The 23,559-nt window shown below is 42.6% G+C and overlaps 1 protein-coding gene across 5 annotated transcripts in view; it reads left to right on the top strand.

Annotated features, from left to right (window-relative positions):
• The window catches only part of PARN (poly(A)-specific ribonuclease), a 162,161-nt gene that overhangs the window by 89,178 nt on the left and 49,424 nt on the right, over positions 1-23,559 (top strand). The window lies entirely within an intron of this gene.

Here is a 23,559-nt window from a genome sequence, read left to right as displayed (position 1 = left end):
TTGCTAGATGGATCAGTCTGTGCATTGTTGAGATGCACTGGAAGATGATGTGACTTTTTGCTTTTTGGCCCAAATAAACTGTGTTTCTAATGCAGAGAGATGCAGAATGGCCACTTGATAATTGGCTAACATGATTATAAGACACCAAAATGTGAACTTTAGTTCTTCTGCAGAGCCCTCCTTTGGCACGAAGATGCTGCAGGCGGTGGTTCAGTAACACCCTTGCTTTTCGACTAATATTCACGGAGAGAGGGTTCCCTATCTCATTCTGTTTTAATTTCTCTTTATCCTTCCCTTCTCCTGTTCATTGCTTGCTACCTCTGTGTTGCAGAATTGTGGGAGACTCTGGGCTGCAAAAAATTTCTTATTACTAGCAGAAAGAAAATTATTAGGTATCTCCCACAGTTCTGTCCACAATGGATGGCTTCGCAGCTGATGGCTACCACTTTTATTTGGATTATTACCATGCAGTCAGTCAGTCTACTGTGCATAATAATGCATCATCATTACCCCCAAATCTTTTTCAGTGTTGCTGCTTCCCGAGATGATAGTCTGTAAGAATGGCCTGCATTCTTTATTCCTAGATGTGTAGTGTTATCTTTGGTTGTATCGATATGCATATTGCTTGTGCCCTTACAAAAGGATCCAGATCTCTCTATCAATAACTTGTCATTTTCATTATCTACCACTCCCTTGTTTGTATCATCTGCAGACTTCATCAGTAATGATTTTATATTGCTTTCCAGGCCACCGATTAAAATTGTTGAATAGCATAGGGCCAAGAATCAATGTTAAATAGTATAGGACCCTTCTAGAAACATCCACAAAAGCAATTTTCAGGTATTTGCATGCACGAAAAGAGCAATTACTCTAACCCTACTGCTAGCTTATCTTTATCTTCTATCATGAAAAAGCAAAGGACTTTTTAATAGTGAATTTCTACAAGAAACAATCAACTGAGTCAAAATCAGCTCCTTTTTAGGTAAAGTTGTTTTTCATTACTCATACTCGAGGGAAAATGTATCAGGTAGCAAGTCTTGATGGTCTAAAAGCAAGGGTCTGATCTTAAGTATGATAGAGGTATATGTCATAAACTGTTTAGATTTGAGATGTTCACTAGCTAGAAAAACATGTCTTTTTCATATACACTTCTCAAATTTAAATGTCATATTAATATTTTAGAAGGCAGTGTAGACTGTCATTAATCCATATTTGTACATGTGTAGAAAGTGGTTAAATCAAAATAACTCGCCATTTTAATTCATTCTTTAAAAAACTTTTTGAAACACTGTGAGCTATAATGGAGATAGGATAACATTTTTTTAATCATTGTAAATTATTGGAATGTTTATGGGCACTTGGCCAGATAAATCCAGTTTATCCTATTCTGATATTTAATTATCAGGTTTGATCATGAAACAGTGACATCTGTTGTGGGTGACCACTAAAGAAACAATAGCATGGTTACTTAATAGCAATGGTCTTTAATGATGGGTCACCGAAAACTGTTTTTTAAAAAAAATGCTAACCTGTACCTAAGGATGGAATAATCTGTCACATAAGGAAAAACTCCGTTATGAGACTATTGCAGCTTTTTGAAACACACATTGAAATGAAATGAAAAATGGAATGAAATTAAAAATGAAAATAAGGAAATGAAAAATGCAGGTTTCACTTTAAAGAGCATTTGTTTTCAAAGAGCTATTGTCTCCCAAACATCCTTAACTCTGCTCACAGCCCTAAAAAACAGATATGTAAGACAGTATGCGCTCCAAATACTTGCAGGTTTATTTCATCCAAGTTTTGCATTGAAGAATATATCTGGTTACCATTTTCTTCCTTTTAAGATTAGTTTATAGAGACGCTGTCAGAGTTTTTCTGAAGTGTGTGATTCTTTAAGGCTTGTCTGCAGTTTAATGAAGGTTGTACTCTGGAGTATCTACTGTCTCTGGGCGATTTCCCCAAGATTTTAAAGACAAAAGCTCAGATTAAGGATAGTTTTAGCCTCTGAATTTTCCTAGTTTGGACTTTTTTTTGTCTTTACTATTGCTTTCAAATGTTTAAAATGTCAATTTAATGTACCCGTACCAGGTGAAGAGCAACTGTTAAATTCTCCCGTGTGTTGGTATCTTGATACATGATATCATACACGATTTACTGTGTCAGATGTTTTCTTCCCTTGGGCTTTGAGTAGTCCAGTTCATTTAGACAGCTGGAGGACATGGGACTAGAGCAGGTGCAACAGCGCAAGTTGTAATATTTTTTTTGCACTACTCTCACTTCAATTGTTAATCCTCCTGAGCTTGTAAAGCTCTGAGAGCCGAATGGGATCGAGATGGCTGAAGTGGGCATTAGGTTGTATTTATCTTATCATTTCCAATTGCATCTTTCAGCCTAATTTGACCACTTCCAGAATCTGGATAGCAAGGGTCCTAGTGGACTTCAGTCTTGTGAATCCTCTCCCTTACCTGGCTATTGGAGGCTGTGATTGGGGCATAACCTTCTTATTTAGAGTCTGCAATAAAAAAGTGTATGAGTCTTGTCTGTTTCTCCTTGTAATTTGTGTGTTTTGTATACCCGTGACTGAATATGTTTGGAGTGGTAAGGTAATGTGGCTCTAATTTAAATGGCTATCCAAAATGAAGTAGAAAACTTCCTTAGTCCAGTTGAGAGCAGCACTCTAGGGTTTTTATCTCAACTTGGTTACTCACTGACTTTTATAAGTTAAGCCACTTGAGACTTGAAATTCAAAAGTTCCACAGTAGTCACATTAGTCTTTGAAAAGTGCTTGTATACCATAGTGATGGGCCTTGAATATAATAGAAGAGATTATCTTTACCACTGACAAACATTATGGTTTTGAGTGTTTCTGGCACCAAGGAACAGGCAAGCAGTGATTTGGAGATTTGGCACCACGAGGCTGTGGAGGCTTATGGACGGGAACTGAATCACTACCCTCTTTAGCGGGAGGAACAGCTTAGTCACAGGGGAGGGAAAAAAGGCTGAGCATGTTAGAACTAATCCTTGGAACCAACCACCAAGGTATCTCCAGCAATACCTGCTACTGTATCCTATAGTCGGCAAATGTGTTAGCTGGGTGTTTCTGCTACAGTGATTAGCCGTGAAATTTTGATATTAGTAGGCTTGAGTTAGCACCTCTCCTATTACGGTGAATGCAAGCTGTTTTGTGTACCTCGGAACTATTGTTTGAAGTCATCTGCAGACGCAGGCAGAGACACTACATTAGTTCATATTCTGAAGGTTCTTTTCTAAGTTTTATAATTGCAAACTTTAAAAAAAAAATGATCAAATCCTGCAGCAGGGGTTGAGTCCTGCAGACAGTTGGACTGCTGGAGTGACAGCAAAGGGACCCTGAGGATATTTACTGAACTTGGTGATGTGATTCTCAAGCACTTTCTGTAAAATGCCTTAAAGATAAGCAATATATGTAAGTGCTAATTATTGCTGCTAGTAATAATAAAGGCTGAGGACTCTTGTCTGATTACACACACGCTACAAAATATTTTAAAGGCTTTTAGCTCCCAGACTTTAATAGACTTAAATGTTAATTTAAAGTACTATACTAATTTAAATGATCTTTTGGAGATGTAAGAAATGTTCTGAATTGTGCACTTGTGTTGGTGTTTTGTTTCAAGAGTATTTCTGTACCAGTAAACACTGGATATGAGATGCAATGCACTTGTCCATTTACTGAACTAATCAAGAGTATTTGCCTGTAACTAAGAACTGAATTGCTTACTGAATCAGGGTCAGTCTACCCTGGGAGAAGTTGAACTTATCCTTCAGTGGTGGAGCTGTAATGGAGGCAAGCACCAGACATTTATCACTATCTAATGCTGCTCTGGTTAAATGACTGCTACAATGCCTGAGCCCTGTCTGTTTTACAGCTTCTAGTATTGATATCACTCGTGGAGAATTACAGGTCTGATTTTTCCTGTTGCAGACTCACTATGAGGGTACACAGGGGCAGACTTCTATAATCAATGTGAAAAAACCGCTTTTTCATTGGCTGTAGATTCACAGCTGTCACCTCATTTTTATTAAACACTTCAGTTAGATACATGTATTGTACACAAAATAAGGTTGCTTGACTGATAACTTTAAATATAGGACCCTGGCATTTATAATGCTCCATTGCAAAAATGTAACTTTAATGATGATCTTTCATTTTATAGCTGGTCCATTGTGTGGCTGTTTTTGGAATAGATTCATTTATTTCTCAGCTTCTGTTTCAATCCCTGAAGTATTTAAACAGTGTGCAAAGGTCAAATGCTTTGAATTCCTTTCAGTATTTAAGAACGAACTGGATCTTTTAAGAAATTTAAACCGTTTTAGAACAAAGTCTACATTTTAGATGCACAGTATGAAATATTTAATGGACTGTGCTATCATTCATCTGTTTTCATTGCCAAGAGGAAATTTTTTAGTAGTTCCTTTGGAATGTCAAAATATTTATATTCAGTGCCTGAAAGTATGTGCAATGTGAAGGGTACATGGTGTCTTTTTCTCACTCTTACTGGTATACATTTTTGTGTTCATCAGTGTAATTCAGTGCCAATGTTTGACCTATATTTTCCTTATAATAAAAATGCTAGTTTTCAAGTTAAATCTTGATTCATAAAAGCTACAAATGTAAACATTGTGTAAGGCATTCTGTGTCAGCAGGTGAATTTACCTAAACATAATTTTTTGTTTGAAGAAATCACAAACCCATAGTGAATGAAACATACAAACTGAACCCAACCTTTTTAAAAAAGGCTTCACAGTTTTAAAGAAATGCTGACTATGCATAAAGGCAAATGTTTGGCTAGATGTAACTGATGCTGCATAGTATTCATATATGTAAGTTGGCCTTGAAATGACATAATAAATCATTGTATAATACAGAAACGATATTGCCTAACATGGCCCAGTAAATTAAGACTTCACAAACATAGTTGTAACTGAGAATTCTTCTTCTCTTTGCTTTATGCCACTTTTCCTGGTAAAGATTGCGGCGATAGTATGGAGAGTAGGGAGGACCAGACCTCCCTTTCCTCTGAAACAGGTTACAGCTCCTCCTGGGGTATTCCCCAGCATTCCTGGTTCAGCTGGGGAGATATTATTCCTCCAGCGTGTCCTAGGTTGACCGCGGGGCCTCCTCCCAATGGGACATGCCTGTTAGAGTTCCAAAGGAAGCCTTCCAGATGGTATCCTTATCAGGTGCCTGAACCACCTCACCTGGCTCTTCTCTATCTGAAGGAGTATATATCCTACTGCAAGGCTCTCCCGAATAGCAGAGCGCCTCACCCTGCCTCGGAAAGTAAGCCCAGCCACCGTGCGGAGAAACCTCATTTCTGCCGCTTATACCCGCAATCATAGGCGCTGACTCCGTGGGTGCTCCGAGGCTGGAGCACCGCCAGGGAAAAATTAGTGGGTGCTCTGCACCCACTGGCAGCCAAGATCCCCTCACCCCCACGCCCCACCTCCTCCCCTGAACACGCCGCATCCCCACTCCTCTGCCTACCTCCCAGTTCTTCCTCCCCAGCCACCGCTAAACAGCTGTTTGGCAGTGCTGGCAAGCTTTGGGGGGTAAGGGGGGAGCGGGAATGTGGTGTGCTTAGGGAAGGGGTGGGAATTTGGGGGAAGGAGTTGGAATGGAGATGGGGCGGGGTGGGGCCTCATGGAAGGGGTGGAGTGGGGGTGGGGCCAGAAGTAGAGCAAGGGTCGAGCACCCAGGGGAAAGAGGGCAAGTCGGCACCTATGCCCGCAATTTCACCCTTTTGGTCATTACCCAAAGTTCATGACCACAGGTGAGATGCGGGACTGAGGAAAATAATGCTGCAAATAGACTAGAGTTAGCATTTTCAGGTGCTGTTATCAATATACATATGGGAATATGGACAAACGTCAGAAAAGTAGTAACTTTCATAATTAAATTTTATTAATTTTATTTGGTAAAATGATGATGATGTGTAATTAGTAATGGCTTCACTTGTTAGTAATCCAGTGCAGTTTGGTTCCTATGAAAAGTTCTGAAACAAATCTTCAGTTTATAATATTTCAATCGTATTTCATTTTACAGAGTCACTTAGTGATTTAAATTAATATTCAATAATGGACACCTTAAAAATGGAAGTATTAACTTTGCATGGCCTGACTGGGCTCTTGGTTTTTGTGAAGTTTTTAAACTTCCCCTAACAGATTTTTGGTTCAAAGCTTTCCCGGTGCTACCTTTCCAAGAAAAGCTGCCCTGAGTCAAAACATTTTTGTTGGCATTTTATATTTCTGACTTAGTCCTGAAATTGTTTAATCTTTCATTGATTTATTAATCAAATTCAAGTAATTCTGGGTATTGGGTCTGATTGTATTAGATTTTCTTAGTTTAAAGATTTTTAAAGAAATATAGTGATCAATTTATTTTCTTAAGTAGCTCACATAGGAAGTTTAAGCCAGCTGTATAGTTCAAGGAAAATGTGGATTTATTTTTAAAAATATGAAGGGGAAAAGAGTGTATTATGGTAAGAGCAGTTATCCTGGCCCTGCCAAGGACTTACTTGATCTTGGACAAGTGACCTAACCACTCTTCTTAAATTTTCCAATCTGTAAAAGGATAATATCTTTGTGAGATAGCTAAGCTTAACTGCAAAGTGCTTTAGACTGCCAGATATAATGATTACATGAATGTTAATGTAAATCTGTATTAGAGAGTGAACTCTCTAAGGGCTTGTCTCCACTTACCAGGGGATCGATGCGCGGCGATCGATCCCCCGGGAGTTGATTTAGCAGGTCTTCATCTAGTGAAGACTTGCTAAATCTACTGCTGATCGGACTCCGGTAGTCCATCGGAATGAGAAGCATAAGGTAAGTCGACGGGAGAGTTTCTCCCATCGACCCAGCGCGGTATAGACACCGCAGTAAGTCAACCTATTCACGTAGCTGGAGTTGTGTAACTGAAGTCGACATAGCCCCATAGTGTAGACCTGTCCCAATTTTTGGCGGCTGTTCTGTGGTGATGGCATGCAGTCAGAGAATGGAGAAGTTCATATCCTCAAGAAAAGTCCATAGCCAGCTAAGCAAAAGTATGCATGTTTGCTCCTGTGCTGAGAGTAGAGCGGTGTAGAGCAGGGGTCTCAAACTCAAATGACCACGAGGGCCAAATGAGGACTAGTACATTGGCTTGAGGGCCGCACCACTGATCACCACCCCCCTGGTGCCCCGCCCTGCCCCGCCTCTTCCCACCCCTTCCCTGCCTCCATTCCCACCCCTTCCCGGTGCGTGCCAGGCCGGAGCCGCTCTAGGTAAATGCTGGAGGGGGGGCTGCGGGGACCTGGCGGGCCGCAGAAAATAACCGCAGGCCGCATGTTTGAGACCCCTGGTGTAGAGTGACATCACTGGTGCTTCATTTCCCTGGTCCTGAGAAACTGAATGATTTAGACTAGGCCAGGATGAAGTTGTTTTGATGTAAAAGCAGATGGAGATTCAGGCACTTCTAAAATGCAGTAAATATTGTGACGATTGAAATCTTCTATAATACTTCATGCAAAATCTGTTTTCTGCTCAGAGTGGTTTCTTTACCCTATTCTTCCATTGGGGACTGGTGTAGAAAGTTGTGTATGGTGAGATAGATCTACCTTTAGATGATAAACAGGGAATACCAGAAACTCCTCAGCCAGGCATGGGCTCCTGTTGCTCCCTCATTACTTGCTGCAGAATTTCACTTAACTTGCTACAAAAACTGGCTGCTAAACATTTGTATCAACTAACAGGTGAGGAGCTATTGGCTGAATTGTTACAGAAATTAGTAGCTGAGATTGCAGAGAGGCCTCAATCCTCACTGTCAAAATGAGCCCAGCAATCCACTGGTGGCTACCAATGCCAAGGGTATCCAAAAAGGACGGAGGAGGAGGAGACGTTTCCATGGAAATCTAGATTAATTTTTTAAGAGGCTGGTAGTAGTCCCACCAAGATACAGTTCACAGACCCCAGCACTCAGTGCCACAGCCTGGACTCTGGATCACCTCCAAGCTCATGGCTTTGCAATACCACTGGCTAAAGCTCCATAATTCCCTTCACAAACATAGTTCACCTGGGAGTGGAGTTAGGCACTTCGGAGATGAAAATCTGCCTATCACTGGACATAATACAAAAGATTCAGGATCTGATATTCATGCTTGACAAATGCATGAGATCAACCATAGCTCAGTGTCTCTAGCCACTGGCCCTTCTGGTCCTGTATATATGGGCTTTCCAGTGGGTGAGATCACGTCAGGTGTCTCCAGGACTTTCTTCTGGGAGGATGGAACCATTTTCTGGAGTGAATGCAAGACTTGGAATCGGTTCCCGACCAGATACAGGATCCTTTATGATGATCACGCCCAAAAAACTTTGCAGGGGTCTTCCCATTTGTTTTCCAGACCTGCCAGTTCTCACAACAGATCCAGTTGATGGGATGGGCAGCACGTCTGGGACCCAGAATGATGTAGGGTATCTGGAGCTCCAGAGGAAGAAACCACAGCATCAAGCTGTTAGATCTCACAACTGTTAAATTAGCTCTGCTGAGATTCCAGAGCTACCAAGAGGTCAACTACATCTTGATCCAACCAGACAACATGAGCACAGTTGCATACTAAACAACCAAGGGGGAACAAGGAACGTAGCTCTACATGCAGAAGCAACAAAGACAATGGAATGGGCAGACTAGACTCTCTCTTCCCTAAAGGCGATATAATAGTAGAGCTGAACCAAAAGGCAGACTGACTCAGTGGATAAACTACTCAGAGTGATGCCTGAACCAGGAAGTTTTCCTTCTGATCTTGTGGATGTTAGGTTGACTGATGGACACTGATTTGCTAATTGCCAGAAAACAGGACAAAATTCTTCACCTGAGAAGCAGAGCTCAAATCCATGGGGACAGATGCTCTGTCACATAGATGGTTGCAGTGCCTACACTATGCATTCCTGCCATACTGTCTTTTAGGGAAGGTGATGCAAAGGTAGAGAGCAGAAGCAAGGATGGTTGTTCTAAATCTGTACCGACCAGGGTTCTCTCGTTCGCTCATTTGATAGATTGAAGCTAGAATCATCGTTGCAGCTTGCATTGAGTCCGAACTTCTTTTTTCCAAGGTCCATTCCTCCATTCAGACCCAGATCACTTGTAGCTGATCACTTCCAGAGTGATCAGGACTCTGTTCTCATCCAGGGGAGTTTCCACACTAAAAATCATGGGTCATATAGACAAAGTTTAATTCCTGGTGCCAAGAGCACAATGAAGATCCAAGGGATCTTGGGATTCCAGCCACTCAGAACTTCCTTCAGAAAAGTGCAGATAAGGGCCTTCAACTGAGCACTGTATCTGTCCTGTGTAGCATACTATTTGCAGGATCCTCAGGGTTCTTGGCAGAACTCTCAGGTATCCAGATTTCTCAGAACAATCAGACTGGCCAGACCAGCGAGCAGTCTAGGTGGATCATACTGTACATTGTTAAGGCATAAAACCATCTGGCATGCCTGTTTGCAGAAATCAAGGCACATTCTACAAGATTCATGGCAACTTCATGGGCCGAAATGGTGTGCACTTCCACTGTAGAGATCTGTAGAGCAATCACTCGACCTTGTCATCCCATAATGCTTCTATCAGATGCTATAAGGTGGAACTTGTCTCCACAGAGGCCTCCTATGACAAGAAGGTGCTTCAAGCAGTAGAACAGACTTAACCTTGGCATTTAAGCAACTCAAAATATGTATGTTCAATTATCTATCCCTTCCTACTCCTGTTCACTGCTCACTACGTCCCATATGTTTCAGAATTATGGTAGATGCTGGGCTGCAGAACGTAAAATTGTACCCGATAATTTTCTTTCTGCTAGCAGCATCTCCCACAATCCTACCAACCCTGGACGGCTTTACAGCCAAGGGTGGTCATTTTATTTGGCTTGTTAATGCATAGTGAGTGGCTTACCATACACAGTTAATTATCTGATAGTGAAGTTGTTATTAATAATTTTCCAAGGGTTTGTTTCGCAGTCTTGGAATGAATTGTCTGGCAGCACCAACCAGGAGAAGGTATGGGTAGTATAGGCTATGCTGCAGCTTTGAACTGCTTCTGAAAACTGCTGACAGGAGGGGAATAGCCCATATGTATGAGAATTGTGGGAGATGCTGCTAATAAAAAAAATATTGGTAAGAAATTTTCCATTTTGTGAAGTATTCCAACTACAAAGGTCACACTTCACTCTATTTGTGCCTCTTAAATTATAAAATCTTCTGAGCCGCAAATTATATCTACGTTAGAGCTCAGAGAAATTTTTTAATCCAAACCTATTTCTGGTGTAAAATGCAGAATTGGGTCGACCAAAACATTTTGTGTGGAATTTGCTAAATTGTTTCAGTTGGAAAAACCAAAACAATAAAAAGTCAGAAAAAATCAAAATGCTTTGTTTTGGTATTTCCAAAATAAAATATTTTTACTTTTCAACTCCAAATTATTTTTTTAAATGTTCATAAATTAGAATTCAGCTTGTTTTTTAAAATAAAAACAGTATTTTGTTCAACCAAACACAAGATTTTCACTTTACTGAAAAAAATCTTCACAAATTGTTTTTGGGTCAATCCAAAATTATTTTTTTTTCTTTTTCAGAATTGCAAGCCAACCCAAATATCATTTATTCGAATATTTCCAATCAACGTGTACAGTGCATCTTATACAGTTATAGCAACTGTTAAAGATTTACAAAATTAAAAGCAAGTTTAAAATGTGTAAATTTTTCTGAAGCTTAATGCAAGTTGTGCACCCTTTTTTTCTTGGGTGAGATGCAGAGACTTCAAACAAACAAATTTTGTTTGCAATTTAGAAAAGCCATTGACGAAAGGTTGGAGAACAGAAGAAACACCCTAGGAGCCTGAGCCTTCAGCCAAAAAAATAGATGTTTGTCAGGAGTAGCCAATAGCTTACCTTTTTAGGACTTGAGACTAAAGTAGCACCTAGACTCTGGTTTTTGAGTCGTTAGATTCAATAGCCCAGCATTCTTTCCTGAGTGATTTTTCAGAGACTAAGGTGTGGACCTGTTTCTAATTTGTATCCTAATTTGCTCAAAGATGACTCAAAGTTCTCTGGTTTTGAGCCAGTTTTATCTCTGACTTAAGGAAATGGATGGGAGACATGTTGGAAATGGCCGTTTTAACCAGAGAACTCTCAAAAGCCCTCTTTTGAAAAAGAGTAAGTAAAGCAGGAACATGGATGGGTCTTAGTGAGGTCAGAGTTGATAGGTGGTGTTTTATTTGAATTGATGTCCACATTTCAAATTTAGCATTGATGCTTCAATGCAGAAGAAAAGTCTGTTACATTAAAAGTGTGAGAATGGAGGGAATATTTTCTGTCCGCTGTTCACTTAATGGAAGAGTATTTGTCATTTCCTTTTCATCATTCCCAGATAAGCAAACTGTGTTGGTATATCTAAACTTCACTGTCATTAGCAATAAATCATTATTAGCAATTGAAAGCTTCGAAATACAGCTTCCAAAAAATACAACTTTATTTCTAACTAAAACTCCAACTACAAAATAAGCAGTCTGAACAGGAGACAGTCACTTACACTTTCAGCTTAATTGCCCACTTAAATAGTGTTACCACCTGTTCTTAGTTTTGTATCCGACAGGGCAAGCTCATGTTTGTGCAGTGGACTGATTCCAGTCTGCTTCCAGGAGAAACTTAGGATATTGCTTATTGGCAAAGATGGTAGCAACACTTACAGTGAAGGTTGCCTGGCACTTCCTGTTACAAGACCATGCTTATAACTTTGCCAAATTATAGCAGTTTGGGCTTGAATTTTCTACCAATCCTCAAAATGGATTCAGCAAAGATGAATTAGCCATTTTCGAGAAGATGATTAGGGACAAATACATTTTGCCTATGTTAAATTCTTACCTTTCTCTATTGAAACAGTCTAGTTACCCACGCACCCACATCCCCATGCTTTGGAGAAGAGGTATGAAATTTGACTGACAGGTTGCCTTTGTGTTCAGATTTCCTTTTAGTTCTTCCTGTGAAAACCATCCAAATTTGGCAAACTGATAAGCCTTTGAAAAGTCTATGCATTCATGGTCAGTAGACTAAATTCTCCAAATAAATTCTTCGATCTGTACCAAGTGTGCTCCAGTGCAGGGTTTCGGAGCAAGCATTTCCCTGCAATTGCCCCTCCTGGCCACCAGAGACCGCTGCGACATAGGAACTGAGCAAAGATACACTCTGTGCTCACCCTGGTGGCATCTCCAAATCTCTGAATTAAATTTATTGACAGACATTTCCTCAAACTTTGGTAGTCTTCCATGTAGTTGTTTATAACAATGAGATAGTTCTTAATGACAGCACTTAGCCAGTTTCTGTTTGGTAAGCTCATATACGTTCTACAAGTATGTGAACTAAAAATGTCTATTTACAATTTGAAAAATTAGTTTGGTGGTGACAGGTTACATGTCAAAGCTGGCGTTAAGATTTTTGCTCACGTTCCAAATAACTACGGTACATGGTTCTATGTTGTCTGTTGCTATGATGAAAATCTACTTACAGAGAATTTATGAAAGAAAAGCATAAATGGACAAATGAGATTTTAAGTTATCTAGTTTCCAAATGTTTCAAGATGAAGAAAAATTTGTTTTAGTTGCAAAATTAGAGCTCTTAAGAACAAATCACAGAAAATATTAACTTTTTTATCTGCACCAACCTATGTTTTTGATTATTGTCCAACTTTGACTTCTGATTAGAAGATGAGAGGAACAAGTAAAAACAACTTTGGACTTTCCTTCTTGTTCATGTAGATGAAAATCCAATATAAATAGATATGTAAACTCAGGTCCGTTGTACTTTCTTCCTTCCACACCGTCCCTGTAAGATATCATCCTGGAGGCATCATTACATCTGGATGAGGATTCAGAGTACATAAAAATCAGTGACTTAAGCCTGATCTACACTACAGAGTTAGCTTGAAGGAAGCCTCCTTAAGTTGACCTGTTGTTGTATGTGTCTACACTACCGGGTCCTAAGTCACCTCTGATGTCGGCTTCTGTAATCCACCTCTGTGAGAGGTGTAGCACTTAGTTTGATTTTCATGGGCCAACCGCGAGGTAGTGCAGACACAGCGTTGTGTAATTCGACTTAATTGGCCTCCAGGTAGTGTGCCACAATGCTCATCTGTGACCGCTCTGGAGATCCTTCTCAACTCCGCTGCACTGCAGCCACATACATAGGAAACAACCCCTCCCCTGCTAAAGTCCCAGGAACTTCTGAATTCCCATTTCCTGTTTGATCAGCTTTGGGAGCATGCCAGCTTGAGCACAGCTGATCATAAAGACTACTTGCCCCAAACGCGCTCCAACCTGGTCTGCACAGGAGGTGGTGGATCTCATCACTGTTTGGGGAGAAGAGTCTGTGCTGGCAGAGCTCTAATCCAGCAGAAGAAATGCTGACATCTATGCAAAGATTCCTCATGGAATGGAGGAGATAGGCTACACAAGGGACACTGTGCCATGTGAAAATAAAAACTTTGCCAAGCATATCAGAAGGCAAGGGAGGCGAACAGTCATTCTGGTGCTGAACCCCACACATGCCAGTTCTATAACGAGCTGCATGCGAATGTCGAGGGTAACCCTACCAGCACCCCCACAAGCAACATGGACACCTCACAGGTGTGAGTGTCTAGGGGCAACAAGGAGGATTATATGGTGGATGAGAATGAAGAGGATAATGGAAGACAGGCGAGCAGTGGATCTATTCTCCCTGAGAGCCAGGAAATACTTTTAACCCTGGAGCCTTGTGAGTTGCAGGACATCATTATGGCGGACTGTGATGCCAGGGAAGGCACCTTTAGCGATTATACAGTTAAAAGGAAAGTCCAGTTAAACTTTAGCGGGCACACACATTCGGTGGTATTGCATGTTTACTGTGAAGAAAAAGTGAGGTGCTATGGTTCTCTTCTCACAAGAGGCTGCTCCAGGTATGCAGAGGGTGGCCCCGGAAAAGACTGTTTATGTGGACTGGGATAGCCCGGGAATCTTCCATGAATATCTCTAGGAAACGTTCATAGAGGTACTCTGCAATCCTTTGCAGAAGATTTCTGGGCAGGGCAGTCTTATTTCTTCCACCATGCTAGGACACTTTCCCACGCAACTCCTGAATTAATTCTGCTGGCATCATTGCAGTACACAGCATAGCAGCATATGAACCGGGTCTATACCCAGACGCTTGCAGCATCTCCTTCTTTTCCACCTATGTTACCCTCAGGAGACTGATATCACATAGGGTCACCTAGGGGAAACGGGGGAAGTTCTCATTAAAAGTGCTTTTACACAGGGAAAAAAAGAGCATGTAAACCCACCACACCTCACCCCCACTTTCCGGAACGCCAAAGCGCGCTGCCACTAATGTGCCTTTACTGTGTTTGGCATGGGTCAGGAAGTAGTTTAAAGTGGCTGATAGGGGACTGGGGCCCCACATAAGAGATTCTGTAATTTGGGAGTGAAAGCGGGTTTTTTTGTTTTTGTTTTTTTTTTTTATTATTTTAATGAAAGCAGCCTTGCTTTGGAAACATTTTATTCATATACAATCATAGAATCATAGAATATCAGGGTTGGAAGGGACCTCAGGAGGTCATCTAGTCCAACCCCCTGCTCAAAGCAGGACCAATCCCCAATTTTTGCCCCAGATCCCTAAATGGCCCCCTCAAGGATTGAACTCACAACTCTGGGTTTAGCAGGCCAATGCTCAAACCACTGAGCTATCCCTCCCCCCGAATGGCTCCTTTATTTTTCCCCCTGACTGACAGCTGGAAATGTGTCCTTTGGGGGGTCATCAACACCTGAAAGCAGACTTTTGGTGATTAGAAGGAAGCAAAAGAGAACACTGGAGGACATGTTCACCGAGATAATGAACGCCTCCGGGACAATGATAAAGCTGAGAGGGTGGAAGATTTCACTGTCTGAAAAGTTAGACATGGACATGGAGAACAGGACAGCTTCCAATGAGTGAGAGTGTGTGTCGCAGGATGAGATTCTTCAGATTATGAGGGACCAAGCAGACATGTTGAGGTGTCTGGTTGAACTTCAGGAACAGAAGCAGGAAGGTAGAGTCCCTCTGCAGACACTAGTGGACAGACAGCCAGCATCGCCTGGCGCAGAATCACCTTTCCCCAAGCTTTCCATGAAGCGTGGGTGAAAAGTCCATTATCCCTTTCACTTAACTCGGAGGGAGGGTACAAGGAACAGAAGGCACGCATTCAGACCTTTGATGGTCTAAAATGGAGTGTTGTTACACAGCTGAAAATGTTTCTCCCTTTCCAATGCCTTTTCCCCAAGGTTACCTTTTCTTTCTGTTCTCCCTCTTTACTTACGTTTATTAAATAAAGTAAACAAATTAGAGAAATAAATCTTCTTTATTGAGTAGAATAAGTGGGTGTGGGTGGGGGGGTGGCTTTACAGGGACAGTGATACAAGCCAGGTGAAGGTTTGAGAAAGCACAGTGCAGACAAGCAGCTCACATTACTGTGACTCATTATTGAAATGGCTTTTCAAAACCTCATGGATACTCAGCACCGCTTGTTGTGTTATTACCCTGGTGTTCGGCTGCTCAAAAATGACTATCGTGATCTGTCTCAACTTCCCACCCCTGTGGAAAATTTCCCCCCCTTTTTTTCAGATATTATGGAGCACACAGCAGGCAGCTGTAACAGGGTTCAGCAACCTTTGACACATGGCCTTCTGCATTCGAAAGTTCTGCAGCCACTGCTCGTCAAAATGATGCAGTCCCACCAGTCAGTGCTTGTTTCATGGGACCAGAAACAGCGCTCAGAGTGCAGCTGCTCTGTGACTGCCATCAGCAACTGTGAATTGTTTTTTTTCAATGGCTTGCAGCAGGGCTGCTTGCAGAACTTCGCTATGTTCTGCATGGTGGGCCCTGTTTCGGCTCTGGAAATACTGCAGGAGAATGCGCGAGGTGTTTGAGATGCTCACAGCAAGAGTACACAGCTGAACAGGCTCCATGCTTCTGGAGGTTATGGCGTATGTGCAGTGGTTATGGCGGGGTTATGGCGTATGTGCAGCGGTTTTAAGATGCAAAAACCATTGGGTTGTTTGCTGTTGAAGTGAGAGAGGGAACACAGTGCATCATGGGATGCCGACCCAATGTTCCCATTCTCCCCTACGACAATGTTTTGGTCCCATGGGCATCGCACACATTTCCCAAAACACACTGCGGCAAGTTGCACTTTGGGATAGCTACCCGTGATGCACTGCTTTGTGCTTCGATGCAGGCAGTGCTAATGAGGACGCACTCCACTGAGACAATGAGCATGGTGTGCCATGCACAATCAGCTTCATTAATTCGGGGACTCTAGGTTGAATTAGATACAGTCAACTTAATTTTGTAGTGTAGACAAGCCCTTATCCTAAAAGCTGGATGGTCTAAGGTCCAGGACCTCTTTATTAAAAGAACACACATGTTTTTCATAATGGTTTCCAGTTCTATTTTGATGTGACATGCCTGTGTGTAACCCACTGTGCACCTTTCTGATCTCTCAGGATGCTATTTCTTATCTATATTCTTTCATATATATAAAGTTTTTCCTATTTACCTTAGGTACTTAAAGGGATGTTGGGGATGTTTTAACTTCCTGCCCATAGGTTGAGAGTGAGCTGGGAGACAATAGTTTTAAAATACCCAAGGACAAGAAAGTTAATCAGTCACTGCCTAAAATTACTAAAACTCTAAAATAGGTGCTAATTTTTTAACCATAAAAAGAGTATGACCAAAAAATAAGCTCAAATCATTTAGTGAGCTAACTTTCTAATGATGTTTTCTTATATTGTAGTACATCAGTTTGTTCCCACATGTGGATCTTGTTTTTTACAAGATTGTTTTCAAAAGCATAAAAGTTTGCTTGTTTTCCCCTCTTTTGTATGCTTTGTCTATTGTCTGTAAGCGAATACTTACAGAGAATGTGTGTTTTATAGGAAATGTGCTAGCAATGTACGTGTTACGAAGTTACAGCCTCTAAATAGCCACTTGATGGAACAATTACTCAGCATTCTGGTGAGCCACACTGTGTTTGAGAACTGTTTGTTACAGTACCCTAGTAGAATGACACATTCCTTGGCAACTAGAGTAAAACAGTTATCAGCTGATAAATATAAAGCACAGTTTGTGCATAATAGTTTAACAGGTAGTTAACTCATGATGCTTAGGAGTAAAGCAGCTGTCTTAATCTTGTTTGTTGTGGTTTTGCATATGTGTACAGCAATCTTACTGGCTTTTCAAACTCAAGATTTTTGTACAGATGAAATAGCTGAGCTGTTAGGTTTACTGAGATGAGGAAATTAGGAGACATTAATATCCACTTTACTCTTTATCATTAGTCATTTAACTTCTTTGCACATAAGACACCGTTATGTTAGTGATAGGATTGCCTGACTTTCACTTAGGGCATGGCTACACTTGCAGATGTACAGCGCTTTGAGTTAAACCTGCCTTCGGAGAGCGCAGTAGGGAAAGCGCTGCCGTCTGTTCACACTACAGGAACAAGCGCATTGGCATGGCCACATTTGCAGCACTTGCAGTGGCATTGGGAGCGGTGCATTATGGGCAGCTATCCCACAGAGCACCTCTTCCCATTCTGGCCCTGTGGCTTGTGGGAAGGGGATGGGGGGGGCATTCTGGGTTCTGTCCCAACACCCTGTGATGCATCGGTTTGCATCCCAGCAATCCCTGTGCTTCCATCCACATTTGGCACCAGTGTGGGGCTGCAAGGATTAGGGATGCCTTGAGAGAGCAATTTGAGGCTGAAAGCCACCAGTAATGTATGGTGCCCTGCATGGGAATGAAATGTAGTGGTTCCAATATTAGAAGGAATCTGTTTGCTACGCTGACTTGCAGTGCCTGTTTCTTTCCTGGGCTAAGGTATCCATTTATTGAAAAGAAAATTCATTCACTGAAAAGAAACACAACTGCTTGGGAAACAGAAAGGGGAAGGGGGTGGGGTGGGGAACGGTTCAATCACAGATTTGTGAGTGTCCTGTTATCATATTCCGCCTTCCTGTCTGGCGTGCTGTGCAATGAGTGCTGCACTTCAGGATGGCTATACTGCATGGTGATGGGGATTGAGTGCAGTGGGTGAGGGTCGAGGTTTTCAGGGCTGGGTGGTGAAGTTACAGGTGTTAGAGGCAGCAGGTGGCGGTAAGAACCCGGATGTTGGGGAAAGTGGGTTGGAGGTGACATGAAGGCACAAGGGAAAGAGTTTTGGGACAAGGGCTCCAGCTCGGGGGTCGGGCATGACTACAAGCATCTGGATTGAGTCTGCTTGGTGCTCCATTATGCTTATCAGCTGATCCATGCTTTACTCCCGGAGCACCGCGCTTTTGTGCTGGTGCTCCTCATTCTGCTGGTGGATCCTCCTTTCACTGTCCCACCATCCCTGCAGTTTTCAATTTTCATTACTTGAATGCTGCATTACTTCATGCAGTATGTCTTCCTTGCTTCTCCGTGGCCTCTTTCTGATTCTTTCGCCATTGGTAACACGGACGGCTGAGATCTCAAGGTTGCATCTGTAAAGGCAAAATGCAACACTTACCGGAGACAGCATTGTTCACACCAGACAGAGCAATGTTCCCCTGTACTTAAGGGCAAGCACAGTCTACACAATAGCATAATTTGTCCATCCCCAAGCGAGCGCACATAACCCATAGAAGCCCCAAAATGGTGAGTAAGCACAGGGTCAAGCGTGACTGATTGTTTCATAGCTGTACTGTCCTCTAGGTTTCTGGGCCTTGGGGAGAGCCAACAGCAGCAGGGGACCCCTATACTGAACACTGTCCCCACATTTTCCACAGGAGTTCGTCCTGGAAGATATCTCACTGCTGAGGGTGACCTGGGAAGCAAGGGAGGGTCTTCTACTGCAATGCTGCTTCCACCCTGGCCCATATGCAACTTGCCTGTGTGCAGCAGTGGTCCCCCCCACCCCTCACGGCACAGTGGGGCAGACAAGTTAGCCTTACTGGGACAAGCAGCACAGTGGCTCCCCCGAGAAACCTGCGAAAGTGCATTGCCCAAGTTCTGGATGAGATCTTTGAAGAAATTACTGAGGCCGATTACCGTGATGTGAGAGAGCACATCAATGCCCTATTCCACATCTAGGCATGCATGCAGCCCTAATCCTCCTCACGACAAGAGCCCGCACCAAATAGCTTCCTTCCCAAAATAAAAGCCACTTACCAGCAACCTTTTCTGGTGTTTGTCCTTCCCCAAGCACTGGCCACAGCGACTGGCTACCTTCCTTGAGAACAGCTCCTGGTTGCCTGCATCTAGGGATTCTGGGGTGTCTTCCTCCCCCTCAGCACCCTCGCTCCTGCTTTACTGCTCCTCCTCCCGCCTTGTTGAACTGGGCTCTGAAGTGTCCATGGTGGTACTTGGAGTGGAGGTGGGGTCAGCCCCAAGTATTATGTCCAGCTCTTTGTAGAAGCAGCAGGTTGCGGGGGCAGCACCGGAGTGGCTGTTTGCCTCGCAGGCTTTGCAGTAGGCATTCCGCAGCTCCTTCACTTTAATCCTGCACTGCAGTACATCCCGCTCCTAGCTCCTTTCCATCATGTCCCTTGATATCTGCCCGAAGATATCATAATTCCTACAGCTGTAGTGCAGCTGGGGCTGGACAGCTTCCTCCCCCCAAACACTGATGAGGTCCAGCACCTTGCCATTGCTCCAAACTGGGGATCGCCTGGCACGTGGAGGCATGGTCACCTGGAAGGATTCCCTGAGAGCACTCCACGCCTGGCTGAGCAAACAGGAAGGGCATTTTCAAAATTCCCAGAGAATTTAAAGGGCGGGTCTGCTGGTTGGTCACCTGAAGGCAGGGCAGTAGAGTTCAAAGTGATGACCAGAGTGGCTAGAACAGGCATTGTGGGACACTTCTGGAGGCCGATCAGAGCGCACTAACAGACCAGTGCGTCCACACTGGCGCTGCAGTGCTCCAGCGGGGCGCAGCAAACGTTATTCCACTCACCGAGGTGGAGTACCAGGAGCGGACCAGCCGCAGAGTCAGAGTGCTCTACGTGCCTTGCCAGTGTGGACGGGTAGTGAGCTAGTGTGCCCGGGCTTGTTTAATGCACTGTAACTCGCAAGTGTAGCCAAGCCCTTGGTTTTTTTGTTAGTTGTGATTCAATTTCAGTTTAGCTCAGCCAATCACTTCCCCACTTGTTTCTCCTTTCTGGGTTAAGGAATGTGATTGATAGCCATGACAAATGCAGCATTTGCTGTCAAGTATCAGGGGTTAGCCGTGTTAGTCTGTATCCACAAAAACAACAAGCAGTCCAGTGGCACCTTAAAGACTTTGGACTTGTCTTCACTTACATTTTATAGTGCTCTAACTTGCTGGCTCAGGGATGTGAAAAATCACCCCCCTGAGCGCAGCAAGTCTGAGCACTTTAAAGTGCTAGTGTGGACAAGCTCCAAGTGCTGGGAGCTGCACTCTGAGCTAATCCCCTCTTGGAAGTGGATTACCAGGAGCTCTCTCCCAGTGCTTGCACAGCAACACTTAAGAGTTTCCCGTGTAGACATACCCTAAAGCTTATGCCCAAATAAATCTGTTAGTCTTTAAGGTGCCACTGGACTCCTTGTTTTTGCAGCATTTGCCGTGTCACTTAAATTTTGCAGCTTGGATTAACTCCTTTCATTTTATCCGTTTTATTTGTCATCTTTAAAAAAAAAAAAATTGAATCTTGAAACATACATAGGAATAAAGTCAATGTGTAAAGAAGTATTTGTATAACATCTTTAAAGTAACCTTAAATGGAGAGTGGGTTGCAGTACCACATTCAGGTCTGCATATCCAGAATCTGACTTTTCTTTGAAGATTGTGCTGTTACAGTACTGGCTGAGGCATCTGAACTGGAGCTCAAAAATTTCCATGTTGGGTCTGATCAATGGTGCATGTAGTCCAGTATCCTCTGCCTGACCGTAGCTAGTACTAGCGCCTTAATTTTCTCTGTACTGCTTATTTTGTATATCGCCATTATCACCTGTTGTTCATCTCCTCTTTAAATTAGTCTTTTTCAATTTCTTTATGCAAAGTCTTTCTGTGCCTCTGACTACTGTCTCCCATCTGTGAATCTTCTTCTTGATATATCAGCTCAGAGAGAGGAAACAAGAACATTCTGTGCGAAGACAAACCATCCATTTATAGAATGGCATATTTTCAGTATTTTCTGTCCCTTTCTGTCATAATCCATAATTTTTTCCCACCAAAATTAGAGTACTCAGTGTCCCATACACGAGGGTGTGCCTGAAATAAACCCATAATCTGAAATTGACACAGGATATGTCATCCTGTTTTGCTAACCAGGATACCTGTGAGGCACATACAACACTAATCTGTGGAATCTGTGTTGTCTACCTATTGGTTTTCAGGGTATTAGATCTGTTGATTTTAACCTGTAAAGTCCTAAATGGCCAGTTCCTATTTCTGATGCATAACATTTCCTGGTTTTGTCTGGTTATTTGCTTTTCAAATACTCTTCTTAATTCTCCTAATTCCCATTTTACATTCCATAGCTTATGCTCCTTTCTGTTGACTTCTATTGGGGTTGGGTTTCTGTTACCTGAAAGAGACCAAGTTTGTCTCAGATAACTTCCTGAGTCTTGCCTTTTAACTTTTTTCTCTTGCTTCTTTTTTGTTTAGTTATGTATATTTTCTGTGATTGACATGGTCTACTTAAGCAGCCTCTGTGCTTAGTGTAAGAATTTTAGTTCCCTCTCTTCACTTTTGGGTCATGAATAACGCTCTATTTTAAAATTCTTTTTCTAAAAGTTTGTGTTGCAGTGTTAGATTTTGACTCAGAGTCTTCCCCCATGGATGTTGAATTTTAATTATACTGTGGTCATTGTTATTTAATGGATCAATTATAGCTCGCTCTTGAATAAACTTGTGTGTTACTTAGGACTAAATTGTGAATAGTATCACGCTTTTTAAAATGAGCTTAGGGGGATGGACACTTTTTAGCAGGCTGGGTTGAGGGAGGATGGGGGTAATTCAAAGTGGAATTGGGGTTGGAACCTATAGTTCACAAAAAAAATGGGGCTTTGTCCCATAGAGGCATGATTGGCATTATTATATGCATACTCCACATCAGGTAACAGCAAGGACCAATCATTTTGGTGATGGTTGATATAAAGCGGGAGATGTTGCTCCAGGATTTGGTTCACCCTTTCCATCTGGCCATTCGTTTGGGGCTGAAACACTGAAGAGAGGCAGGAGCATAGTCCCAGCAATCGGAGGGCCTCCTGCCGGAAGTGAGAGATGAACTGAGCACTACTGTCAGAAATAATGAGCTCTGAGAGTCCATGGAGACAGACAACCTAGTTTACCTATAACTGGACAGTTGCCTTGGAGAAGGGTAACCAGGTACAAAGTGGGCTATCTTTGTGAGGTGGTTGACGATAGTTAAGATGTTAGTATACCCCTTAGACTTGGGGAGCTTCACAATGAAGTCTAGCCAGATGGTTGCCCAGGGGGAGCCTGTGGGATTTGTTGCATGGCACCTTGCAGTGGGTGCATCTATCTACACCTAAAAATAAACTGGTTTAGTGGATCCCAGACAGCCCAGAGATCCTACTCAGTTCAGTTTTCTGGTTTCTAGAGACCTACTGAGCTGTCAAGGAAGAACTCCAGGTTTCAAAGAAAGAGACCACACACTACCTCTGATTGAGCCACTCGACCACCCACATTGTCAAAACGTGTGACAGTCTGGTTGAGGCCCAGAACAACCATGCTTCTCTTATCTCCAGCTGCACCAGTTTACCCACCTCCTTCTCTGTCAGGACCATGTCTCCCACATTCTGTCTGCATGCGAGTAGATTACATCCAACAAATGGGTATTGGAGTTTATAAGATTGGATTACTCCACTCATTTTACCTCCCTCCTCCCATCCCACTTCACTTCCCCTCTGCAGGGACCTGTCTCATGGACACTGGTTGTGATAGGAAATCACCTCCCTTCTACACTTACTAGCTATAGAACCAGTTCCTGCTCAGCCCAGGGGGAAGGGATTTTACTCTCCAAGTATTTTCTGGTCCCGAAGAAAAACAGAGGATGAAGAACTATTCTAGATTTAAGACTTCTAAACAACATTGTGAAAGCATCTATATTGGCACCGTTGGATACAGGAGTTTGGTTTTCGGCCCTTAACCTTCAGGATGCGTATTTTCATATCGCAATTCACCCATCTCATGAAATTCTTTTGGTTTCTGGTTGGCCGAGATCACTTCCAGTACTCCAGACATCGACAAGAAATTATCCTTAATTTCTGGGACATATGGCAGCTTGTACCTTTGTTGTGCATCATGGATAACGTTATGCAAAGTTATGTATTTGCTGTTTCCAGGGGTGATTCAGAACAGTTCATATGCTGAACAACAGTTTGGGAATTTAAAAAAAATCCGGGTTATCTAAGAGTTCTGTCAGAGTTCACTTGTTGGCTATAATGCCCTTCTGTTCCTTAATTGAAAGATTCTCAGTGTTTGCTCA

Source organism: Eretmochelys imbricata, chromosome 10, assembly GCF_965152235.1.
Source record: "Eretmochelys imbricata isolate rEreImb1 chromosome 10, rEreImb1.hap1, whole genome shotgun sequence".
NCBI classification, from domain to species: domain Eukaryota; kingdom Metazoa; phylum Chordata; order Testudines; family Cheloniidae; genus Eretmochelys; species Eretmochelys imbricata.
Note: the sequence above shows the minus strand (reverse complement) of the source record. Positions and strands in the feature narration are given on the sequence as shown.